Raw genomic sequence first — 9,792 nt, forward strand, 5'->3', positions numbered from 1 at the left:
ACTAAAAAGCTTATAGTATAATTATATTTCAAAAATGAGAAATATTTAAAAATAGATAAATATTTTTAACTAAAAATAAAAATAAAAATGTCACTTTTTTATTTTACTGCATAAAAATTTAAATCGTTTTAATTGAAATCTTGTGATATAGAAAGAAGATAAGAAAAAATATTAATTGTAAGGCCCAGTTTTCTGCCTTAATGTTTTAAGGGCTGCCCTTAACCTAATGGGCCTAAGGGCTGGCCCAAGGAGTAAAAACAGACCCTAATCTGCCCTAACGTTTCCACTTCCCTCACTTTCAGAAACAGTGCCTCCTTGCCTCTTTAAGCAGCTACTACGCTCTGCTAGGGTTTTGCCGACAACCTTCTTCAAGCTAGCTCAAGCCAGGTTCCACCCACGTAAGTCAACCTCGAACTCTTACGTCATCTCTGGGCAAACTTTTACCATTAGGGTTTGGTATTAACTTGTGCTTATTTCTGTCTTATCGATTGTTTCCAGCTCTTTGGCCACCCTTAGGACAGTCGTGCTCGATGTGTGTGTATTAGGGGTTTTCCGCTTAGCTCTTCCAGGTAAGGGAAGCTAAGCTTCATGTTTTTTATTCACTTTGTGTATGTTTCGCTTCTGTTTCGTGTTTCTGGTGATAGTATGTTGCTTATAATGATGTCAAAATGCTTTGGGTGTCGTCATGAGTGAGTCCTTGATTGAACATGCGTGGAACAGTCGTGAGAACTGATATACTCGCCCAGGCGAGCTCATCTTGCCCAGGCGAGAATAGCGGGAACTGGCCTAGGTTTCTGCGCGAGCGCTCGCCTAGGTGATGGGCTGTATTTTTTAGCGACGAATTGTCTCGCCCAGGCGAGACCGCCTCGCCTAAGCGAGAGTTCGTGAAACCTTCCAGGGGCACTGTTGCAGTCTCGCCTAAGCGAGAGTCTGCAGCTTGAGCGAGAGCACTCCTCTTGATGCGACCCCAACAAGGCTTATAGTATTGGGCCAATGACTAGGCCCAGTCTTTTTAATTTCTTTTTATTTTCTTTTATTTTAATTAAATAAATGTGTTCTAATTAGGCTTGTTTACTAAATGCAACCCACTTTTGTAAGCTACCAATTGGTATTGGGCCTTCACAACACTTCCAACCAGCGTGCATACAGATGTGGGCCGCAAAGCCTGCTTTAACTTCTGGTGTGGATCAACAACGTATTCAAAGCACATTTCTTCATAATCAACATTTGTTTTCAACACGTGGAGTGATTTGGGCCTAGAAGCTTGTCATATCTTTCCGAAGCCCATTACCACACCTATCATTACAACAACACCTACAGCACAGTTGTTTATGCTTGCACACCTCCACGCGTCAACAAAGTTGAAGCCCATTTTCTTTCTCTCCGAATTGAAGCTATGTGTGCATTTCTGCTAAAAGCACGATTGTGGCCCATGCCTCCAAACCATTCACGGGTGCTGCTATCATGCCAACACGTGTTGGGCTACCAGCCCAATTTCACGCTCCAATTCACCAATGCTGCTAAACCAACATTCCTTTTGTTGGAGTGCCGCTAGGGTTCCTGGATCCCTATCAATTACACATTTCTTCCGCGTGACCAACAAAGGCGCAACGTTTCAATCTGAGCCCATTTCTTCCAACCCAGCTTCTGCGTAAGAAAGGGAAGGGAGCACCACTAGGGTTTCGTGACAGCTGCCGCTTGCTTTTCCATCTGCACCTTCACCATCCACCAGCCCAATTTGAAGATTTTTCTACACTGCCGACCCAACATCCACTTCCATTATTTGGCAGCCACATTAGGATTCCAGTCACGCATTCTGTCTTGCGTGCCATCACTTCTTCACGGCACCTGCTACTTCATAGCCTTAGATTAGGATATCGCCATTAGGATTGTTAGAATGACGTTCTCTTCTCCTTGTTCTGTTAAAACTCTCATGGTGGTCTTCTCACTATAAAAGGCCAGCCAGCTATCGTAAACCCAGCTTTTGATGAATGAGATATTCGGTAGAGAACACTCTCGCCGTTCATCAGCTCACCATAAGCCCTAGGTTAGGTCGTTACCTACTCGGGTTCCCCCAAACTAGTGAGAAACCATAGCTAACCGAGCATCATATTCATTCCGTTGCGTTTCCCTCGCTCTCTGCGAGATTCAATCGGTAGAACACCGATTGGGAGAGGTTTTTCGGCGACTATCGCGACGGAGGAGCCTCATCAAAGTGGTATTCAGAGCCACTTCTGCTGGACCGCGATCAGATAAACTTCTTCTTTATCTCTGGATTTTTTTTCGTATCTTTTTGATTCCGTATTGTTCCTGTTCTGTTGCGTCTTTTCTGATTTTCGAAGTTTTCCTTGCTTCTCTGTTTGAATCAGTGTTACTTATGTGTTTACTATTGAAATTGATTCATAGTGCTTGTTCTCTTTTTTTCTGAATCAATACCGTGATGATTTCATGTTTAGCTCTCTGAATCTGCCGCTTAATGCATGTCTGTTAGGTTTTAATTTCAGTTTTGATTACCTAGCTTTAAATTTTATAATCTTGTGTTTTTGTCTTAGGTTTTGTTAGTTCGTTTTCTATGTCAATGATTCCATAGATGTTGTCTAATTTGCGTATTGTCACTGTTTTATCTCGGTTTCAGTCCTTGTTTGGTCTATCACATGCTTCGTTTCTGTTCTGGTGTATTGTGGAGTTCATATATTGCTACTAGATCAATAGTAATATTCTGCAGTGTTTCAGTTTTCATTGTTTCGTGTTTCACTCATGCTGAGTTTGTATTTGTCCGAGTTGTCATTGCTTGTGGATTTCGCAATAATTTTTTATGATCAATGGCTATCTGTGCTTTTGATTTGTGTTGTTGTGCTGCACTTTGAATCTGCTGGCCAAGGATTGCTCCTGATCGAAGCACCTATTGAGTAAGCCACCACTGTGTTCTCTGATTTGTATCAGCATATATAACTGGAAACTCATGCTTTGATCTAGGATTTCATAGGTTGTTTCAACACCTTAATTTTTGTGCATTTTGGCTTATTGAATTAGTGCCTGGCCAGTTAGTTGCTGTTGGTGCAGTTTTGCAAATATTTTCACAGTCTCTGCTACTTGCTCTAAGTTTGAAACTGTATATGTTTTTCATGTGTTTGCTATATCACTATTTTTGTATCTATGATTAGCTTAGTGTCTAGTGTTTTTGAGATTTCTTGTGTCTCTTGAGTGTAGTCGTTTTCTAACCTGACTTTGCTTATCTAGTGTGGGTTTAGTTGCTCATGTTTCTACCTATCTGCATATGTTGATTTTGCCTTGTGCGTATGTTTGTTGGAAGCAGGCTATTATTGTTGCAACTGGGTTTATTCTTGTGTTGCTTTGCTCCATAGATGTGCAGTTTGTGTTTCCACAGATTATGGCCATTAAAAATTGTTGCAGATGTTGCATTCTGTCTTGCCTGTTCTTGTGGCTATATATTGTTATGCAACGATAAATTTGTGCATTCTGTTTTGCTTGAAAGTTGCTGCTATGGCCCAGTTTTAGTGCAGTTGATTGCTTTTGTTTGACTCACTTTTCCGTTGCAGTCTGCTGCATAGTCTAGTTGTTGGAAATTTCTAGTTCCTTGCATCTGCACTGCACTGTCTGAGAGTTTCATGTTGTCTTATGTGTTTTTCACCTTTGTTTTTTTTTCTTTTTGAGTTGAATCTCTTGAAATATGCCATATGCATTTGTTCATTGATTTGGTGGTCAAAAATTGCATTTTGTGTGAACTATTTTTCACGTTTTTGATAGCTGATAAGAAAAAGAGAATGCAATCATTGAAAAGAAAAAGAATGTTTGATGAGTACAAAAGCATCTGAAAGCGACTGAATCAGTCTTGATTGCATTTGAACACATTATTTGTTCAGCACAATATACGCTGTCTTGCACAGTTCGCAACTGCTTACTATTTTTTTTTCAATGACAATTGCATATGCTCTTGATTCAACTTAATTTGAGTCTTTGTTTGCTTTTGGTTTTGTTCATCTTAATCTAGATACATTCCTTAGGTTCTCTTTTGTGTGCCTCCTTTCTCAAATTTGAACTTTTATTGTTTTCTGCTTTTACTCTCAAATGTGGCTGACTGATCATTTGCTCTTGGTTCATTTGGCTTGCACTCACTGTTTTTGGTAGCCTTGTAGGTGATACCCTTTCTGCAAGGTGAAGCTGTGGTGAGGAAAAACCAATTGAGTGGCCACCGAGAGGAAAAATGAGTGAGTTAGGACCTTTAAGGAGGAGTACACACACTTGAGGGTGATCCATTTTGGAGGCTGGCCGAGAGAGAGACATAGCTTAGCATAGTTTATGTTCTTTGATTATGCTTTCTGTTTTCATATCACGACATTTGTGTATTATTTCTTTTTCAGTTTGCTGTTTTCCTTTCATTTGGCTTAGGTGGGAAAATGCTTTAGAGCAATCCTATCCTTAGCAAATTTGTAATAGTTTTTAAATGTGTAGTGTGAGATTCAAGGGGTTCCAAAGGCCACTTGAATTTTCACTTAGGCTTTCATCTAGTTTATGTTTTTTTTTCGCCTTTATGTTTTCTGTTTTATGCTTTTACATATCCAAGTTGTGTGTGCTTTGTGTGTTTGCCATTTATGTTTTAGGTCACCGTGATATCTAGGTGCAATGTGTTTAACACTTAGTTGACCTTCTTTTGGTCTTTAAGTTTGTACTCTCTTCACACACTTTGTCAATGTGTTTTTCACACAATCTGTTTTCATTTGAATTTTTCTTGAGAATTTTTGTGAAAGAATTCTAGAGATCTCTGGCTAGGAAAGACTTGGTTCCTAAGCTTGTCCATGTGACTCACCTCTCTTTCCTGGGAGTATCTTTAGAACTCTTTTCAACTACTTTCTCTTTAGAAATTCATCAACTTTGAAAAAAAATTGTTTTGTCAAAAGTGTTTCAAAATGAGTTTTTCTTCTTCTAGCCGTATGCATGTAGATAGGCATAATAATGTGCATTTAGGTAGGCATAATAGTAGTCATGAGTTGCATCATACCATTCATAGTGACATTCTATTCTTTGGGGAAGATATAGGACCAATATCATTTAAAGATTGGATGTGGGATATTGAGAAATTGGTGCAACCTTTGTTTAGTAAATATAGTCATATAGACATTCTTAGGCATGTTACATCTAGGTTTGTAGGACATGCATTTGATTGGTGGCAAGAGAGTCAATATCTAGCGAAAAAGGGGAGAATATCATGCATCAATACATTTTATGAATTAAAAACATGCATGTGGAAACATTTCATACCCCCTTCATTTAGGATCACTAAAGCACAACAAGCTAGGATAGAAGACTTCATTGACATTGGGGATGCATTCATCCAAAACATTGCTAAGTTTTCTAGACTAGAAAAGGATTTTAAGCACAATTTAGACTTGCTCTTGAGTGAACAAAGAAAGAGAGAAAAATATAAGAGAGAGCAAGTTAAACATCAAAAGCTTCGAGAGTTTGAAAAGACAAGAGAAAAAGAAGAGCTTGAGAAGCTTGACAAGAGGAAAAAGAGATAAATGAGAAGAAAAAAAGAGAGGAAGAAGAAAAGGCTAAAGAGGAGAGTCTAAGAAAAGTAAAAGAAGAGAATGAGAGAAAAGAATTAGAGGAAAGAGAGAAAATAAAACAAGAGAGTAATCTTAAAATACAATCAGTGGTAGAGTTAAAGTGCATTTCAAAAGAGCAAAAAGAACTTTGTGTTAGGGATTTGGTGATCAATTCTTCACCAATTACTTACATGAAGATCCCATTTTCAAAGGAGTTTTCCCATCTTTAAACTCTACTCACTTTTTCATTAAATCTTTTGTTTTGTTTTCTTCTCAAAATTTTTGTTCTCAAACTCATTCCCTTATTTCATCCTCCTCAATTTGTTTTGCCAAAACACACTTTGACATTAACATTCTTTTCAAAAATCATTCCCGTCAAGGTGTGGAACATTGTATTTGTGAAGTGGGCATAATACCATCTTTTTCAATGTTTACAAGCCCATTTTCACAACTTTCTCAATCAATTTTACTACATATTTGTTTTTGATCCTAGTGGAACTCTAACTTTTGTTGCTGTGGGCCTTCAATAACCCTCTAGATCTGAGGATAGATACTCTTCAAGAGGGAGGGGATGATGCGACCCCAATAAGGCTTATAGCATTGGGCCAATGCCTAGGCCCATTCTTTTTAATTTCTTTTTATTTTCTTTTATTTTAATTAAATAAATGTGTTCTAATTAGGTTTGTTTACTAAATGCAGCCCGCTTTTGTAAGCTACCAATTGGTATTAGGCCTTCACAACACTTCCAACCAGCGTGCATACAGATGTGGGCCGAGAAGCCTGCTTTAACTCCTGGTGTGGATCAGCAACGTATTCAAAGCACATTTCTTCATAATCAACATTTGTTTTCAACACGTGGAGTGACTTGGGCCTAGATGCTTGTCATATCTTTCCGAAGCCCATTACCACACCTATCATTACAACAACACCCGCATCACAGTTGTTTCTGCTTGCACACCTTCACGCGTCAACAAAGTTGAAGCCCACTTTCTTTCTCTCCAAATTGAAGCTATGCATGCATTTCTGCTAAAAACACGATTGCGACCCATGCCTCCAAACCATTCACGAGTGCTGCTATCATGCCAACACGTGTTGGGCTACCAACCCAATTTCACGCTCCAGTTCACCAATGCTGTTAAACCAACATTCCTTCTGTTAGAGCACCGCTAGGGTTCCTGGATCCCCATCAATTATACATTTCTTCCGCGTGTCCAACAAAGGCGCATCGTTTCAACCCGAGCCCATTTCTTCCAACCCAGCTTCTGCGTAAGAAAGGGAAGGGAGCATCACTAGGGCTTCGTGACAGCTGTCGTTTGCTTTTCGATCTACACCTTCACCATCCAGCAGCCCAATTTGAAGATTGCTCAACGCTGCCGATCCAACATCCACTTCCATTATTTGGCAGCAACGTTAGGATTCCAGTAACGCATTCTGTCACGCGTGCCATCACTTCTTCATGGCACCTGCTACTTCATAGCCTTAGATTAGGATCTCGCCGTTAGGATTGTTAGAATGTCGTTCTCTTCTCCTTGTTTTGTTAAAACTTTCATGGTGGTCTTCTCACTATAAAAGGCCAGCTAGCTATTGTAAACCCAACTGTTGATGAATGAGATATTCGATAGAGAACACTCCCGCCGTTCATCGGCTCACCATAAACCCTAGGTTACGTCGTTACCTACTCGGGTTCCCCCAAACTAGTGAGAAACCAAAGCTAACCGAGCATCATATTCATTCTGCTACGTTTCCCTCGCTCTTTGCGAGATTCAATCAGTAGAACACCGATTGGGAGAGGTTTTCCGGCGACTACCGCGACGGAGGAGCCTCATCACCTCTCGCCTGAGCGAGGACTTCCAGCTTGAGCGAGACCTAGCTTGGATTTTTGCTATGCTTTGTTTCATGAATGTTGATGGTTTTTGATTGGCTGATTTATTGATTTATTATGTATAAAGGGGTGGATATTCATGTACTATGTATGTTATGGGTGAGAACAAATGAATTGGTAATGAGCTTGGCGTGAGATATAATTGATGGTTAATCATTCATACTAAAGGACATGTTAATGGTATGCATAGGAACTTCACGATTGGTTGATAATGTATGAGTAAGGTTTTTGTAGGACATAATTCCATGACCCTTGTAACGGGGCTTGTGGTGGTGCCTCATCTTATGGACATAATTTCGTGGGCCCTTCTAAGGGATGTCCACGGTGGTGCCTCAGTGATTGGACCTAATTCCATGAACCTCGAGGTGAGAGTTCACGGTGGTGCACTGAGATCAGGACGAAATTCCATGAGGGTAACATGGTAGTGCCTCAAGGCCAGGACGTAATCCCTTTTGCTTGTTTGTATGGTTGTGTGTGGTTTTCCTCATTTGCAATGATCATCAAAGACAAATGGGGATGCTACAACTTCATGGTTATGGACGGGTATGGGGCTCACTATGGAGCCCTTAGCTGAAGAAGTTTTATTATCTAGATTTATCTTTCTGTACAAGAACTCGTGTTGTTGTCGATCCATCTTAATTAGGTTAGGCAGTGTAGGGCCTCTTCTCTTTTTGTTATGAACATGGTTGGGGCATTGTGTACCTTCATATCCAATTTTCGCACTCTCTAGATATTTATATATGTGTGACGCTTTATTAAATTGAATTTACCTATTTAATTGGGACGTTACACTTATGGTATCAGAGCGGTCGTTCCTTAGGATCTATGGTTTAGTGTGCCTTCTTAGCTACCATTGTAGCTTGTGTGTTGCTAGCTAAGCTCTCATCTAACCAAGTCTAACTCTTGTTTTTCCTGTGTGCCAGTGACATGGCACCTCAGCGTACGAACTCTCAGCCTTCTCAAGGCGACGCACCAAACATCGCCAGGGCGATAGAAGCGATGGTGGCTGCTATGACATAACAGAGTACTGCAATGATGCAACAACATCAAGCATTAATGCAGCGGTAGGCGACATCACTTGAGCAGCAGCAACTGGTTATGCAGCAGATGGAGGCTGCAAGGGTGGCTGCTGAGGACGCTCACAGACAACACATGGAGGCCCTCCGTCAGTTGGAGGAAAACAGGACCACTGCCCCTATCCACGGTCCTGAGCCAAGACCTCTCCTTCGGGAATGGAGTTTGGAAGACTTTCTGAAGCACCATTCGACTAAGTTCAATGGGAAGACCAGCGCAGATGTCGTAGATCAATGGTTGAAGGACATTGAGAGAATCTTTGATGCTAAGATGTGCCCCGAGGAGAGTAGACTGGCCTTCGCGGTGTACATGCTCACGGGTGAAGCTGAGCACTAGTGGATCAATATGAAATCCATCATGGAGGAGAGGCATGAACCAGTTACTTGGGAGGTCTTTAGGAGAAAGTTTCTCTCCGAGTACTTCCCCGACAACGTCAAATATGCTAAAGAGGTGGAGTTCTTGCAGTTGACTAGAGGAAGCAAATCTGTGGCTGAGTATGCAGAAAAGTTCAAGCATCTCAGTCGTTTCTACACCATGCCACTAGATGAAGAGTGGCGATGCAGGAAATTCGAGAACGACCTCCGTGGAGATCTTCGGCTGATGGTGACCCCACTATCCATCAAGGACTTTGTAGCCTTGGTGGAGATGGCTGGGGTTATGGAGAAGATGAAAGTGGAGGTAGAAACTCAGCACCCACACCAGCAGAGAGTGGGAGGACCATCTTGGTCCAGGCATAGGCACGAGGAGAGGAGGAACCCTATACTAGGCCTCATTCCCAATCTCAGGGGTCTAGGGAATCTTCTTCCCAGCATGACAGGATTCAGTGCTACTAGTGTGGGGGACCACACAAGAGGAATGTTTGCCCCTAACTTGCAAGCTTCAAGAGGTGCAACAATTGTGGCGAGGAAGGCCACTTTGGCAGAGATTGCCCCACCCTCGCGAGGATAGCGACGCGCACCCTAGTTCCAACCCAAGTCCAAAACCAACATAGGAGGGGAGGCAACAGGCCTCAAGCATCGGGCAGAGTGTACGCCTTGACTGGAGCGGAGGCAGCAGGCTCAGGTAACCTTGTCATGGGTCGTTGTGTGATTGCTGGTAAATCTGCATGTGTATTGTATGACTCTGGAGCGACACACTCTTTTGTGTTTGAAACTTGTGTGCAAAGGTTGGGTCTGCTGGTTTGTGAACTGCAATGTGACCTTGTGGTATCTACTCCGGCATCGGGTTTGGTCAGGACATCATCCTTGTGTGCTAGGTGTCCAGTGGAGA

General features: G+C 41.6%; 1 long non-coding RNA gene across 1 annotated transcript; it reads left to right on the top strand.

The window, feature by feature from the left end:
- The first annotated feature begins 1,569 nt into the window (after positions 1–1,569).
- Positions 1,570–7,193, top strand: LOC114195966. The gene is made up of 2 exons (XR_003606604.1): positions 1,570–4,229; positions 6,267–7,193. It is a non-coding gene; the product is annotated as an uncharacterized LOC114195966 (long non-coding RNA).
- The last annotated feature ends 2,599 nt before the right edge of the window (positions 7,194–9,792 follow it).

Source organism: Vigna unguiculata, chromosome 9 (genome assembly GCF_004118075.2).
Source record: "Vigna unguiculata cultivar IT97K-499-35 chromosome 9, ASM411807v1, whole genome shotgun sequence".
In the NCBI taxonomy this organism is placed as follows: domain Eukaryota; kingdom Viridiplantae; phylum Streptophyta; class Magnoliopsida; order Fabales; family Fabaceae; genus Vigna; species Vigna unguiculata.